This window comes from Diceros bicornis, chromosome 34 (genome assembly GCF_020826845.1).
Source record: "Diceros bicornis minor isolate mBicDic1 chromosome 34, mDicBic1.mat.cur, whole genome shotgun sequence".
NCBI classification, from domain to species: Eukaryota; Metazoa; Chordata; class Mammalia; order Perissodactyla; family Rhinocerotidae; genus Diceros; species Diceros bicornis.
The window spans coordinates 1,119,217-1,135,955 of NC_080773.1; the positions used below are offsets into that span (position 1 = coordinate 1,119,217).

The 16,739-nt window shown below is 52.6% G+C and overlaps 1 protein-coding gene across 1 annotated transcript in view; it reads right to left on the minus strand.

The window, feature by feature from the left end:
• The window catches only part of LOC131396698 (ral guanine nucleotide dissociation stimulator-like), a 434,208-nt gene that overhangs the window by 30,119 nt on the left and 387,350 nt on the right, over positions 1-16,739 (minus strand). The window lies entirely within an intron of this gene.

Consider the following 16,739-nt stretch of genomic DNA (forward strand, 5'->3'; position numbering starts at 1 on the left):
TTTATGTGGAGCCTGCAAGGATACATGAAAAAGTAATTAAAAAGAAAGAATTAAATGTCTCCCCCTAAAATAATCAATTATAAAAGCAAAACAAGTGTTTTTGGGAACACCCACACTTAGGAATTTTGCCCATTTAAAACTTTAGTAAAGTTTTAAGGAACACCTCTGCTTGCAAGTTATTACTGTAATAGAAAGATGAAAGACCCACTGTCTACCTTAAGGAGCTGACCATCTGTAGGGCAGAGAAGGAAGGAAGGTGAAGACCTTCTCCCAGGTTGTGGTAAGTGCCCTGTAGGAACAAAGATGCTCGGGCAGAGAGCACAGGATGGCACCAAGACAACACGAAAGGCTTCAGGAAGCCTCAGAAATAGTTCCTAGAAGCTCATGGCTGTCCAACCCTCCTGCTGTCCCTGGGATGCAGGACTTTGGGTGCTAAAATGGGGAGGATTGGTCCCCCTATTTCAAAGCCAGGCCAGGTGTCGGCCAGCAGAGCCTCCCAGGCACTCAGCAGGGCGCCTGGCCCCAGCTCTACTCAAGCAGCCGAGGATGCAGGACTGCCGCCAAGAGGAGGTCAGCCCCAAGAGCTGTGGTTCTGTGTTCCTCCTGTCCTTCCACTACCAGGAGGAAAACTGCTTCCTGTACCAAGCAACCAGCCCCTGAAATGTACTGACCAAGACACTTCATAATCTTTTCTCCTCATTAAGGTAAAATCTCTATTTAGAGAAAACTATGCACATGGGGAGGAAGGGGGTCTCTCTCGAGGCTTTCTTCTCCTCCTGAGTTCATCTAACCCTCATGAGGCCGAGTGGATACTAGGTCCTCAGGGAGTTCCAAGCAACCTGACCTTCTAACATTTCTCAATGCTTTGTGACAAGTTACAAAAGGACCCCCACTTCCTTTGCCCCCATACCACGTTAAACAATGACACATGCCAAGAGCAACCTTCTCTGTAGTGTTTTGCATCATTCTCAAAAACAGTAACAAAACTTTTGGGACACAGACTCTGAAGGAAACTGTCAAGAAAGCATGTTCTCTGACTTCTGAAACAAGCTCACATTACTAGTTCTTTGGATGGATTGTAACAACTTCCGACTTAAAACAAACCACTGTTAACTTTGAATAAGACTAAAGACAACAAGTGGCATTCAGGTCTTTAAATATTCAATAACAACCTGCAACATGAAACAAAAGGATCTGCCAGGAGGTTTTCAAAGTAGAATGTCTTCAGTGCACTGTTCTGGGACCTCCATTGCAGAGTCTGCAGGAAAGGACTCACTCAACTGGCTGAATTCCAGAAGCCCTCATGAAGGGAGCCAGGCCAAAGGGAAGGCAAACCCCTCATCTTGCTGTGGGATCCCAAGGAAGAAGTGAAGAGAGGAGCCCCTTCCCTGAGTCCCCAGGGTAAGCCTCCCAGTGAGGAGTGGGTTGCAACCTCCTCCACCCAGGATGCTGTCACATGCAGAATCTGCAGAGTCAGACGCCTCTCCAGGACTCACCTCCAGTGCAGAGCCACCTTTCCCCGCACTGCCAGGACCCTTCTAGCAACAGAGCATCTGAGAGGCGTGTCAATTTGGAGGTAGAAGCTGCATTTGCTCAGCCACATTCCTGATCTCAGAGATCAAGGCAGGCTCCCTGCCATCAAAAGAGCAGAAAAGTCATGGCAAATGCAAGAAGATAGTGACCTAAGAAAGAGTGTTTCCAGAATACCCTGTTTCTTGACATTGTTGGCCCCAGCCTGAATCAGTGGAGAGCAGAGTGGCCAGGGGGTGGGGGTGACAGTGTGGTGGAGGCCATAAGGTGGGTGCCAGTGGCCATGGGATGGCCGCAGTGGCCCGAGGTGCCCAGAGCAGAGACAGTGGCACAGACCAAGGCCACATAGCGCCCGGCGCTCACTCACCTTCTGGACCGGCCCCGAGGCCCCAAGCACAGAGTGCTGCCTGCCTTGGGCTGGAACACCAGGGGTCTGACTGGGCGGCAGCAGCTGGTTACCTGTGGAATGAGATGGCTGTTTCTCCTCGTTGCCCAGTGGTGGGAGCAGTTCGTGGCAGTGCAGTGATCACCATCCCGGGCCTCAGGCTGTCATGCTGCCAGGCTCCGGCCCCCTCTTCTCCGCCCCACAGTGGGACTGCCACAAGAGTAGGGCTCAAAGCGACACTGTGCAGCAAGTGGGAGCTGGTCCCCACGCCCCGCAGGATGGCAAGATGGCGGCGCGTGCCCATCTGTCCTCCGTAAAGCAAGATGGCCACATCTGTGGGCCTAGGCAAACTGCTGCCTGATGCACCCACCCTGGGGTAGCGCTGCCAAAACGCGTCTGTTCCGCTGCCCTGATGGGTCGCTGCTGCGGTGTTCATAGCAAATGACCCAGACCGAGGGGGGAGGGAGAATGTGGCCGGCCCTCCGAGAGGGGCCACGCCGGACGCCAAGATGGCGACCAATGCACTTCCGCCCACACTTCTGGCCCTGCCCACGTTGCTCACCTGGATTGGCCCCAGTGGTTGAGCATCACATTCTGCTCATTCTCCTGGGCAGCGGGGAGAGGGACGCGGGTAGGGGCACCTGCACCGGTCAGCATGGAAGACTGTGCTCGCCTGGACTCTTAGCCGCTGGGACTGGCTGGCATGGTTTGGGGCGGGGCCGTCGGGGGGAGCAGCTCCTCAGGTGGAGCGGGTGGGGGCAGCTCCCATAGTGAGACCGGTGCGTCTGACAACCAGGTCCCTGCGGGTCTGGACGCTCTTTCCATCCGCCCTCGGTGCTCTGGCGCTGGCCTGACAAGCCCATGGCTGTTGGGGCAGGAGGGGCAGCAGGGAGTCAGGGAGGGGAGGGGCGTGCTGGGCGGGGCTGGGGCAATGGTTCTTGGGAGGCTTTTTCCTTCCCCACCAGGATTAAGAAGTCCCTTCTCTGGAACTGGCTTCGGATCCAACCACACAATCCCTGTCTGTGTGCAGAACTCTTGCCCTGGTCTCACGCCTGGCAAAGATTTCTTGCTTTGACCAAACTTTAGTCAGGCTCCTGAACCTTCTTGTAGGCCTGTCTGTACACTTCCTTGTAAAATCCAGTTTTAGCAAGAACCTTGCTAATTCAGTTTAACCAGAACACCCACCCGTATGTCTGATCACCATCGAGATCTGCTCAGGCTCCTCCTCCTCCTCCACCATCCCTCAGGTGGTGTCTGATCACTCTGGCCTCTCTTTGGTAAGAATCCTGTTAGGTCAGGTTAGCCAGAAACCCCAACACTTGTTTTTTCTCTTAGTAATTTTCCATCCTGTGACCCCCACCATGCTGCCTGGCCATGAATTCCCACTTGCCCATGCTGCATTCAGAGTAGAGTCCAATCTCATTTCTCCCCCGCTGTGAATCCCATCACGGTGGTCCCTACGTATCACAGTGGTTCTGAATAAAATATGCCTTACCATCTTTGACAGGTGTCATTAAATAATTTTTCTTTAAAACCTCCAACCACAACAAAAACCCAGACCAGGCTCCTTTCCTTGCTCCCTCAAGCCATTTCAGAGCTACTTCAGATTCTGGCCCTGCTCTCCTCAGAGACCTCTATTATGCGAGTCATAAGACTTTTCCTAACTTTGGTGCGTGTGTGGAGGGGGGCACACACCAACATCAGTCTCTCCATGGGAACCCCAGCACTTGCCAGTGAGCAGTCATATTTTGAAAGGAATCTCTTTCTCTGAGTGGTAGGTCTCAACAGTGGACTCAAAATATTCAGTGAACCATGTTGTAAACAGATGTGCTGTCACATCCTTGTTGTTCAATTTGAGCATTGACTTTAACTTCAAGTCAGCAGATGCATTATGTCTAACAAGAGAGTGAGCCTGTACAAAGGCCCTAGGATGTGGATCGGAGGGAGAGGGGAGAGAACAGGATCAGTTAGAGGACCAGAGGTCAGAATGTGAGACAGGATTTGGAGAAGGAGCCAGAGCAGTCAGTAACAGCACAGCAGCCAGGTCAATGCCCCGCACACCATATCTGGGAGTCAGGACCATCTCCTAATTGCAGTCAGTGGCAGAGCCCCATTTCTGGTTGGATCTCTTGGGGGACAAGAAGGCAGTGTCTTACCACATCTGTCTGTCCACGTCTACCAGACCCTGGCCAGGGAGTGTGAAGAGCTGATGCAGAAGTACCTGCACCTGCTGCAGATCATGGAGACGAGAAGACAGTAGCCAAGCAGCTACGGCAGCAGATCGAGGATGGGGAGATCAATATCGAGTGGCTGAAGGCAGAGGTGACTGCTGGCTAGGGGTGCAGAGGAGGCTGGCCAGGGGGCCCAGGGCACAGGCCAAACACCTCACACTCTGGGCTCCTGCAAGATCGGGGGGGCACATGATGGGCAGGGGGACCAGCTTCCAGCCACAGCTATGCCAGCCTAGAAACTTAAATTTAGTGATGCTGGCAGAGTGGGAAGGGCCTTAGCCAGATCTGAGTTCAGATCCTACCTCTGCCACTTGACGGTTGCAACCTAGAGTACATCCCCCCATCATCTGTGCCTCAATTCCTTCATCTATAAAGCAGCCTTTTTATACTTGCCTGATAAAGTTGTGAGGATTGAGTGAGGTTATTTATGGGCGAGTTTTTAATTACTCTGCTGATGACCACATTGACTAAGCATTCCCACATTATCAGCTGAAGTGTCCGGGGACACAGAGTTACTGGTGAGTCATCACAGTGTGGGCTGCTGGCTAAGTTCTAAGCAGTCGTTCCCTCTGCCTGTCATAAGAGCTCCTACAGGGGCTTGCCGGGCATCAGTCTGGAGGCCACGCTGTTCCTAGGTTAAGGCTTCTAGAACTTCACTACTCAAAATGTGGTCCATGAAGCAAGAGCATGTTAGAAATGCAGAATCTCAGGCCCTGCACAGACCTCCAGAATCAGAATCTGCACTTTCACAACATCCCAGTCGATTGCCATTTACATTAAAGCTTGGGAGGCGCTGGCTCTCTGTCCCTTAGATGCCCCTCACCAGCTGTCTACCCCAGCGCCGAATGATGTGATTGCCTCTCCCCCCCTCATCTCACCAGTGCGTATCAGATGCTCAGAGCAATTTGGCCACATCACATAAGGACCGTGGACTCTGAGCTGAGGATGGGAAAATGGAAACAGATTCTAACGAGGGTCGGCTGCATGATTTGTAGGGCCTGATGCAAGGGAAAAATGCAAGGCCCTGGGTGGAGTCGGGGAAGTCGACCTCCCCTTCTCACAGCCCACCAACCCACCCATGGCAGACAGGCAACCCCCCAATATCAACCTTCAACCTCCTCTAAACTCTGTGCCATGATACACTTGGTACCTAGATGAGGGGTGGGCAAGATGCCCCTGCTGAGTCACCCACCTAGTGCCCAGGCATTGTCTCCTTGCCTTGCCCTGAGACAGGATCGGGTGTTCACTGCACCCGCCATTTCTGCACCTACCCCAAGGCCCCTGCAGAAGGTGGAGGGTGACTCACTGTGGAATGTGAGTCTTCCTGGCTGACTCCACCCATTTGCTCCCAGACAGAGGATAGAGGAGGTCATGGGTTCTGGGGGTGCCGGCATGTGAGGAGCAAGCAGCTGAGACACCATCCCAGGGAGGCAACAGTAGGCAGGAACACATGAGGGCTGAGGCTCCAAGCCCCTGGGGTGTGCTCCATTGTTCCATCAGATGTTTCTCATGAAAACAAATTCAAAGAGAAATAATAACTTCAAGGTTGCAACTGCAGAACTTGAAGCCCCAAGCATGGGGCCTTCTGAGCACAGGACTCCATCACACGCCCTTGAAGCCAGCTTTGCCTAGAATGTTCAACGCTCTGAAGTTGCTAATTCCACCTTATGGTGCCGCTGTCAAGCTCTGAACTAATGATCACATCAGCTTGAAACTTGAGCTTGAACAAAAGTTTCAGATTCCACACACCTCCTCTACACTGCAGCAGGCACTGTCAGAGATGCTTTCTTAGTCAGTCCCCATAACCATCCTCATAGGTTGGAACGAGGAAGCAGGCTCAGAGAACTCAAGGCACCTGACCAAGCTCACACAGCTGGGAGGTGGCAGAGCCAGGACTAGAACCCAGGTCTGTGTGTCTGCTTGCCAGTCTTGCCACTCTACTTGTGGGTCCTGGGATCGGGGCTTGTCCCATGTCTAAACCATCTAGTTCATTCTGAGATCTATCCTAGCCCTACACATAGCCCTGAAACCAAGCTGAGTCCTTGCTAAGGACGAAGGAATAGGTCTAAGGACCAGTACCAGGTTACTGGCTTCATGATCAAGGGGGTCATTCACTCACTCACTCATTCTCTAACTGCCTAAAATCTGCTGACCACTGCCTCATCCTCTTCCCCAGGCTCCTCTTACCCCATCACTCGGGGCTCCAGCCAGTGTCCCCGGTCATGAGCTGTGCACACCTTGGCCTTTGCATATGCTGGGGCTTCTGTATGGAGTGCCCCTTCCACCCCCACGCTTCCCTGCCTGGTGGAATCCTACCAAGCTCAAAGCCTCCTCCTGGGGACTCTCATCCCAGAATGTGCTCCATGACCCCTGCTGCCACAGCTTTCCCACCCTCAGCATGCCATGGCAGAGCCGGCTCCTCAGGTGTCTGTCCCTCACCTGGTCTGGTGGGACTTCCTTGAAGGCAGGGGTGTCCTTTATCACTCTGTCCCTTCTGCCTCGCACATAGTAGGTACTCTGTAAGGACTTGATGAATGAATGGACATCAGGTTCTGTGGGAGGCAGCAAAGAGATGGAAGCTTCTAGCCTTAAGGTCTGATTGTGGTAGAGTGTGATGGGCACCATAATATAGTTTGCAGTGTGAACCCAGGTAGAAAACGAGTCATTTTATGGCCAAAGAAGGTATGGGTTCATATCGCATATGGCCTTGAAAGTTTTCGGGGGTTGGTAGGCCAGAGAAGGGGTGGGTGCAAAGGGCAGGGCCCTCTCTGGTGCTGGAGAGCACAAAACTGGTCAGTTTTGGTGAAAGTGTGTGTGTGTGTGTTTGTGTCAGCGTGGCAGCAGAGGCCTTTGTGGTGAGAATTAGGAGCAACGTTTCCAACTGAGTATATTACTCTCCAGGGAAAACGATATTTTAAAGTAAGGCTTTTTTTGTGTGTGTGTGAGGAAGATAAGCCCTGAGCTAACATTCATGCCAATCTTCCTCTTTTTGCTGAGGAAGACCGGCTGTGAGCTAACATATATTGCCAGTCCTCCTTTTTCTCCCTAAAGCCCCAGTACATAAGTGTATATCACAGTTGCACATCCATCTAGTTGTCGTATGTGGGACGCCGCCTCATCATGGCTGGACGAACGGTGCGTCAGTGCGCACCCGGGATCCGAACCCGGGCCACCAGTAGCGCAGCGGGTGCACTTAACCACTAAGCCATGTAGCCGGCCCCTAAGTAAGACTTTGCAAGATCAGCTTGGTAAACCTTTCTGGCTGTAGTCTTTCTCTCTCTCTCTCTCTCTCTCACTCCCTCACTCACTCACTCTCACTCTCTCTCTCTCTCTCTCTCACACACAAACACACACACACACACACACGCACACCCTGCAGAGCAGAGGGCACTTGTATGTTCTGGAGGGGCTCCAGGAAGTTGAAACAGAGCCCATTTCCCAGGAAGTAGGCCATCAGGTAGGCAGGAGGTGCTGAGGAGCCAAGTAAGTGATGAATGATGCCCGTGACAAAGACAGAGGGTCATAGAATGTCAGAGCTGGGAGGGATCTGAGAACTGAGAGGTCCACAGAAGAGGAAAGGACTTATCCAAGGTCACTCCAAGGTCACTTCCAGCGCTGGAATCCAGGCTTAACTTTGGGTCTCCTGGCTGTAGATCCTTGACCTGTGCCTGCCACACACGTTATTCCTTCCTTGCTGGGGAGACGGGCCATATAAAATGTGCATATTCAGGAAACACTGTGTCACCTGATAGCCAGAAAACTTCCTCAAGCCCCATCCCACGTATTCCTGAGGATTTTCAGGGTCTTCCATTTTCCTGGCCACATCTGGCTTCCAATTCTGCTCTCCTGGCTTCTTGTATCACTTCTCACAGTGCCAGTCTCCACTCAGTCTTGACTGCTCCTTACCCCCTTGTGGTCGCTCCATGTGTCCGTCAGGTGGAGCTAGATTCTGCTGCAATTACAAACAGCCCCCAAGTCTCAGAGGCTTAAAACAACAAAGAATGCTTTCTCTCTCACACTGTGTGTCCATTGTGTGTTCTGCTCCACAAAATTCTCACTCAGAGTCAGGGACACAGGCTGACGGGGCTCCCACCATCAGGAAATTCACCAGTCCCAGGGCAGGGGAAGGAATGTGGCAAATGATGCCTGACAACTCTGCTCAAGTTTTATTGGACACAGCGAGTCACATGACCGCACCCGACTTCAGGGCCCTGGGCAGTACAGTCCTGCCCTGACCCAGGAGGAGAACCAGAGTATCCAGGAAAGCCCTAATGACACCCAGCTGGCTCCTCCTTCACTCCCCAAGCCCTCAACATGGGCCAAGTATGGACCAGACTTTCTGAAAGGCTTAGATGCACTCGAGGGGGTTTCCAGTACTGAAACAGAAAACAGCTGAAAGCTGAATAGAAGACATCCTTGCCCTCCTGTCGCTCAGCCTTTCCTGCTACAGGGATTTCTTGCTGACCTCCTCTCCTCACGCTGGCCTCTCTCCACACTCTCCCAACTGTCATTTTGGTGGTGGTGGGGGTGTTCATAATCCCTTTATCTGCCAAGACCCTCGCCTTACATCCAGTGATGTGCTGGAGCTGGCTCACACCAACTTGCAAGTCGGTTGTGAAATTTTCAAGAATCTTGCAAGCTTGTTATTCACTCTTTGGTAGCTTAAAATGGGCCAAGGTAGGAATGTTTACAGCATGGAAATTGGCCAGTGCTACCAGTCAGAGTTTTTCTTTCAGAGAGCTGGTCATTAATCCTTTACCAATATACCCTTGTCTACACCTTTTTTCAGGATCAGCTAAATACTTTGCTGGGCCCAGTGCAAATTGAAAATGCAGGGCTCTTAAGAATTTCAAGGCAACAACAGCAGAGCCTTAAACCAGGCATTAGACCCTTCTTAGCAGGCTGTGCACAGGTCAGACATCGAGGACACTGGCCCTGTCTCTACTCCCTCTATACCCTCTACACTCAGAGCCCCCACCAGCAGCCAACTCTCCCTAGAGGTAACGGGAGATCACACCCAAACAAAAGCAAAGTTATTAAGCAAAACTGTCCAGCTCTGCTCAGTCTCTTCTCTCCCATCTAAAGAGTCCTCTTGGGCTTCATCTTTTGTAACCAAAAAGCTACAAGGACCATCTAAAACAAAGGGAACATCCTCTTCTGAGAAAAATCCTTCCCTCCTCTAGAATCCTCAGTTTGGCACCATTTCATTGTTTTAATAGTTATTTTTCTCCCATTTATGATTGGAAGTAAGTTGGGACGGCTCAGGCAGCCCAAAGGGAAGGGTAGGAATTTAGAGGTGGTCATGGTATTTTCCTGGCTTGGGAGCACTCAGAATCCTGGAAGGCTGACTCTGCAAGAAACTGCACAGATCTTCAGTTCAGGGTTTGTGGTAAAACTGTAGCCTTGGGATCATGTTTACAAACCAACTTTGACATGGAGAGGGCCACCTTGACCCTCCCCAGGCAGCCTCTCTGCAGGGCCCACTCCATGCCTTGAGTCCTGTTTCCCATGTTCCTCCTGCCATCCCCACCCCTGCTGCCCTGAACTCAACACCCTGTTGTACTCTGCATCTTTGTTCACATCATCCCTTCTGCTCCAATTCCTTCTATACTCTAGCACACATGTTGAGTTTCTTTTTTTTTTTTTTGTGAGGAAGGTCAGCCCTGAGCTAACATCCATGCCAATCTTCCACTTTTTGCTGAGAAAGACTGGCCATGGGATAATATCTGTGCCCATTTTCCTCCACTTTTATATGGGACACAACCACAGCATGGCATGACAAGCGGTGCATCAGTTTGGATCCCGGGCCACCAGCAGCGGAGCTCATGCACTTAACTACCACAGCACGGGGCCAGCCCAATTGGGCTCCTGTTTTGTCCTTCAAAACCTCTGAGTAGCACTTGTGGATTCCATGGTGAGACCCTCCCACTGCATTAGGGGCCCACCTCTGTTCTGGCCTCACCTTGTTGGAGTATAAGTTACCTCTGTGGGTTTCTGACCCTTTTCTTAGGCTGGAAACTCCTCCAGTGAAGGGATCTGACTTATCCCCCTCTGGCTGTCTCACCCATGCCCAGCATGGTGCCACCACACGAACTCCATCAGGACATGCTGACAGGATTGGCACAAAGGGAGACAGAGATGGGCATCTCTTAGGCTTGGAAGAGGCCAGAGGGAATGGAGAAGGAAGGAGAGAGAACTGAGTTGTGTGGCAGCTGTTTGAAAAACAGGAAGTACAGAGATCTTTAGCAAAACCTTGACTGCTAACAAAAGAGAGAAAACCATGGACTAATTCCTCCATCAATGACTGCACCGACTAAATGCATTCTGGATTAAAGACACTGTCTCCAGAGAGGGGACTGTGGTGGGGCAGGAGCGAACGAGCAGTGCCGCCGAGGGATGCGGCAAATGAGGGTTTGCCTCTGATGGGCCAAGAAGGCCAGACTGTGGGATGGCAAGTGGGCAGGGCTCAGCTGAGACGCCCGACATTGAGCCAGGTTGGGTAGCCAGAGCTGGACTCTAGCCAGCGAGTTGGGATAATAAGCCGAATTCCCAACTCTCCGTGGTCATCATTGACAAAGGTCAACTGAGCAGGCCTTGGACGTCAGCCAAGCCAACCTGGATCCAAAGCAAATGCATCCTCAGAAGGAACCTTCAGGATAAGAGAAAGGCTGTCTCTGTGATCTCAGAGGGGCTGGGGTTCCTGCGGCCATCCTGACATTGGCTCCTAGCAGGGGTGGGCCGTGGCCCAAGGCTTCTGCAAGGTCTCCAAGCTCACAGCTCTCCAGAGCATTGCCCACCCAGCACAATCCTTAAATCAGACTCCCAGACTGCCAGTGTTGCCTGTGCAGGCAGCAGAGCATCTGACCTGACTGCATCTGGTTTTTGCTCTGGTCCCAGGGGAGTAGATGTCCTGTAGATGCCTCTGAGAAGAGCGCCATCAGTTTTACGTACAGACTACATTTACCCACACACCCACACCCACACGCATACCCCACAATCCTAAAGAGAAAAGGCTACCACGTGCAAATCCCAGAACTGGCAAAGAGAGCAGACTGGCATGGGGGTGATGAAATCAGGGCAGTGAGGGTGCTGGTTGGGCATCCACGTGTCTCTGAGCTCTCCATGAGCCTGTGTGTGAGTCCCTTAGTTCTTTAGAGTTCAGATCCAAGAACAGCCATTATTTCATGTGCCTAGGTTCTCAGAGAATGGAAAAAATAGAAAAGCTTGCATTGACACTGAATATTTCTCCATTAGATATTTTCAGCCGCTCTTCAAGCACAGGCTGGTGTAGTTTTAGCAACCCGGAAGTGGAGAGTGGCTAACTGTCCCATTTTGCTTTCAAAGTGCTCCATTCCGTCAATTGTCAGAGCCCATTCATCCTGTGCTTCAGCAAGTGGCCTTGAGGGGACAAAGCCACATGCCCTGGAAAGGGAGGGGAGCTGGCTCTGTGGCATGTTTGTGATTTCCTGAGCTACTATCTTTGGACGTGTGCCACACAGCTCAAGTGTGTCTCTGTGCCCACTAAGCACGTTCCACCCCTGCTCTTGTTGTACTGAGAGAGTGAGACCCCAAGGTGGGGGTTTGCCCTCAGGGCACAAACTGCTGGGAGAGGAGACAGCCCCGTGGCAGCTCACAGAAGAGGAAAGCACCAGGGGACTCCAACACCCAAAGTGCTGGGTCATCATAGAGGGAGGGAGCAGAGAGCACACGTGGAGAATGGGACTAGGGAGGGGCATCTGATGTGGCAGAGAAAGACAGAGACCACTGCAGGGATATGAGGACAGGCTCCTACGCTGGGGCTGCCCTGACTCCCGGGGGCTTCACGCTTTCTCTCTGGGTCTGTTTTCCTGTCTACAAATGGGGTGCACGACAGAGTCCCTTTGGCTTCCCCTCTGTCGTTCAGCTCAAACACCAGACACATTGGGGTGGTTCCCAGGTCTCCAGGGTGGTAGGAGCTGAGGGTGATGAACAAGAACAGAGGAGGAACAGTTGGGAGGGGAGGGGGCTGCAGGAAGTCTCTCTGGTATCCTTACAGCTCATCCTGAGGGAGGAGACTCGGGCTGTGTTCTGGAGCTGGCTGGCTGGGGAGCATGGGCGGGGAAGAGGGTGCTGGGAGGGGAGCCACGGCAAATGTGGCTGCCAGGGGTGCTCAGAGGCCCATTACCCAACCTGGTGCTAAGCTGCCAGTGAGAAGGCATGATACCCAGGGATCTTTAGGTGGTGACAGGGCATGTGCTTGGGAGAATCTGGGTGTTTTTGCTTTTCTAAGTTGTCCCCACAAAAGGGGGTGGTCGAGAGGTAGTCTTTACTGAGCAACTTCTCTGTACCAGGCCCTCAAATTGTCCCATTACTTACAGGAGTGACATCATTTCACCTTCATATTTTACAGGAAAGACCTGAGGTTCAGAGATATTAGGCATCTTGCTGGAGGTCACACAGCTGAGAAGCAGGATAAGGTGGATTTGAGCCTGATCTGTGTGGGTCTCAAGCCCTAGCTCTTTTCACATCATCAGTGGCATTTCCTCTGAATTCTCCAGAGCCCTGAGTTCCTCTAAGATCCCTTGGGGTCACCGCAGCAGGTGGACACTGAGGGTGCCAGGAAGGCTGGCAGCGAGAGCAGCTCCCGTCCTCTGCCAGCTTCTGGGGCGTGTGATCCATGTTTAGAAAAGTCTATGTTTGGTTTAGTGCTCTGCTGTCACCATCTTGAAATTTTGTCATTTTTTAAGAAGGGGTCCTGCATATTTTCTCTGCAGTGGGCCACAAGTTACATAGTCCATCCCGCTGATGGTGTTTTCACATAAGGTGTCACTTGAGAAAGGCTGCTCGAGTCCCACCGGTGGTGGCAGCCCCTGCCCTCTCCCTAGTCCCCTCAGCTCTGCTGGACTTGTGGGCGAGGTCTTGGAGGGGCAGGAACTCCGTGGCCGGAGCTTACCCTGTGGTTCCTCTGTCAGTGAGGCCATCGTGTGTTTGCACCAGATCTTGACCAAGGCCTGAAGACCTGCATCTCCAGCTGGCCCTCTGGGATCTGGGTGAGGAGGCAGCCCTGGTAGAGGTCCCCAGCCCCACCTGCACCAAAATCCACCTGAGAAGTCCCTCTCCAGGGCCCACTCCTCCAGGCTGGCAGCTCTTCCATCCTCCCGGGGTGTAAAACACACCTTAAAACACACAGAATCCCTCAGAGGGAGCAGAAGAGGAAAGACAAGTTGGCAAAAGCTGTTTTTCTAGGAGGAAGTGATATATTTTTAGTTCCTTATCTACTTTTCCCTTTTAAAAATTATGTATATGAACCCATTTGAGAAAATTTGACAATCTAGAGAATCAGAAAATGTTCAAAGCTATACCAACCATAGTTCTCCTTCCCAAAGATAACCACTGTAAACACTTTGTTGTGTTTTCTTCAAATTTTTTTCTATGCACAGACCTTGGGATGTTCCCCCCGCTTTATTTACATAATATCACATATATGAATGTTGAATTTGAATCTTGATGTGTTTGTTTTTTTACTTAACATTATAGCACAAGTGTTTTCTCATGCTGAAAGTATGCTTTTTGATGGCTGTATGATCCTCCAGTACCTGTGAGCATGCCATCATCCATGCAGCCATCTCCCATCATTGGTTCTTAAAGTTGTTGCAAATTTTTGTTACTAGAAACACTCATCTCTGCAACTGAAATGTTCCTATGAGAGAGCGTCTCCTTGGGACAGGTTTCCAAAAGTAGAATGACTGAAACAAAAGGTAGAAGCACGGTCAAGGCTCCCACTCCTTCCACCCTGCGTCACTGCTCTCTGAGCTGACTGCAACGCCCTGACGGCCCCGAGGGCTGCACAGTAGGACCACCTGCATCGCGCCTCTCCCACACTGAGTGTGACATTTTCTTGTTCACTTCCCTAAGTCAGAGAGCCCCGCTTTTCCCCCAAGGTCACAATGGGAAGAGGCCCTAGAAAGACGAGGTCTGCACTTCCTGTAGTTGTGTGGGTGATGGTGCCGTCCCATGGGTAGTGGAATGCCCTGTGTAAGCTCCCACTTAGAGTTTATTGCAAAGGAGGCATGTTTTTCTTTAATGGAGTTTATAAGCAGAGGTTTCAGTGGACCCATCCCTGCCAATCAAGTACTGAAGGGCAGGTTTGGGGAGATTGGCTGGGCTTTCGGGAGCTGGAAGGCAGGGTATTGTGTTTCCAAGAGGTTGGGACAGAGCAGGCCAGCAGCAGACCCAAGTTGCTGAGCCTGGGGAGGTGTGGAAGGACAGGGACAAATGGATAAAGGGACAGACAGCTGAAGGGACGTGACTCGGGAGGGCATGTCTTGTGGAGGGAAGCCCTGGAATGGAGGACTCAGGAGACCTGGTTCCAGGCCAGCTACTGACTCACCTTATGACCTCGGATGAGTCACTTCTGTCACTGGTGGGGCACACTGGGAGGGAGGCCTCTTGGGGGAGCCAGGGCTGAGGGGGATGTGGAGCTGCAATTCAGTGACCACGGAGGCCTCAGCTGAACCCCCAAAACTCCGGAGCTGGGTAGCCCTTCAGACCCTTCAGGCGGCGAGGCACACCACAGCACCCACAACAGCCCTCTCCGACCTTCCAATACACAGGTGTCAGACAAGATGGGGCCCCATCTCTATAAAGATCTGTGACTCTGATGGTGTCCTGATGCCTGGGGCCAACTATCTGGCCCTGGATAGGGCAGTGGTGCCAGAATCATCCTCAAAGTCAAGGGTGTCTCTGGGTGGGAGCTCTGAACTATGTCTCAACCTCTGTGGGTGGGGTTGGGTGACCAAGGGCTTGTGGAGCCACTCCTCGTGCAGACCCATTAGACATCCTGCTGCCCATGGTCAATTTCTATCAGGAGTTGGTCTCCAGCTACCAGTACAGCCTGCAGATCCTGGCCCACTGCAAGCAGAACAGTGACTTTGACAAGCTGCTGAAGCACTATGAGGCCAAACTGACTGCAAGGAGAGAGTTCTGGAGATCTTCCTCACTGACCCCATGTTCCAGCTGACACCTAGCCCTGTCCTTGAGGGCACATGCCTTGGGAGCCTTCTGGGGGTCCATGGCAGTGAGGGCCCCAGCTGGGAACAAGCCACAGCTGGGGGCACCATGGAGCCATGGCCGGGAGAGCCCAGACCCTAACAGGCCCCAGCTCTGAGCTGCCTGGAGAATGGGGTTAGGGCCAGCCCTTGACCCAGCAGACCGCAGGGTTGTCCAGCTCCGCAGAGCATGCAGTGTGGGAAGGTGAGCGGGAGCTCCTGGTACTGAGCCCACCTCCAGGCCCTTTCTCCTGCTGGCTTAGAGCATCAAGATCTGGGCTCTTGCCCCAAACAAGACCCTGGAAGATCCTCCACATTAGAGTTGAGATCAGAAGTGCTGTGGGTGTCCGTCCTCATCCCTGCTCATGAGAGTGCTGGTTGCTGAGAGAACCATTCTCCGTCCACTTGGTCACTCTCTCTCCCTCTCTACATTGCTGTTTTCTCTCTGACTTACTTCATCACTGTCTCTCTCCTTGCCTCTGTCCCTGTCCCCCTGCCTCTCCCTGCCGCAGATTCCCAGGCACATTCTGACACTGCATGAGCTCCTGGCCCACTTTTCACGAGCACATAGAGCCAACAGACTGGACGATGCCAGGGCTAAACTGGGGGAGCTGTCTGGGTGAGCCCGGCTCCGGGGTGCCCCCATCAGTGGAAAGGCCAGGGCTAAGGATGCTCCCCAGCAGGAGTTTCCTGAGCCCCAGATGCTAAAATATCATGTTCAGGTTAGGATCCCAAGCGGTGGTGGTTGGGGCACCCCCAGCTTGCCCCACCTGGAAGCAGGGTCTCCGGAGCAATCTGAGGAGTTCACAGCTCAAGCTCAGGGGGCAGTTGGTGGGATGGTGTGGGTGGTGTGCTGTCCCTGGCACAGATGGGGTTTGAGGAAGGGCCCTGGGCACTCACGTGGGCCCATCTGCCAGAACAGGGATCCGCCCAGGGACTCGCAGACACTCTGCCAACTTCCCCTGTTCTCCAGTGTCAGTGTCTCACAACCTGTGGTATAGGAGCCCCAGAGGGAGTCCTGGCTGATGGGCCTTCATGTGCCCAAGGGTGCAGTCACAGCAGGCAGTGTCATGGATGGACAAACGCCTGACTTTTCCAGTGTCAGAGGCCCCAGCCCTCTGGTCAAGGCCCCTCCGCTGCCCCTCATTCAGTCTCCAAAGCCCAGGGGGATCCTTCCTCTGCCGGGGCAGAAGCAGAGAGACCAGGGAGGAGGCGCCTACAACAGCCCAGGCAGCAGTTGACGGTGGCCTGCACCAGGTGGTGGCAGTGGAGGTGAGGAGGAGGTTCAGATTCGGGGTGTGTTTTGAAGATGGAACCAACAGGAGTTTCTGATGCATTAGATGTGGGGAGAGAGAAGATGGGAGGCAAGAGTGATTCGACAGTTTTTGGCTGAGCAAGCAGAAGGTTGGAGTTGCTGCTAACCAAGATGGAAAAACTGGCAGGATGGGCAGGTGTGGAGGGGAAATCTTTCTTGCTTCACTGGATCTTGACTGGGGGCATGTTGAGCTTGAGATGGACAACAGTGGTGGAGGGGACAAGATGGAGGAGGGCGTTTGAGTCTGAAGT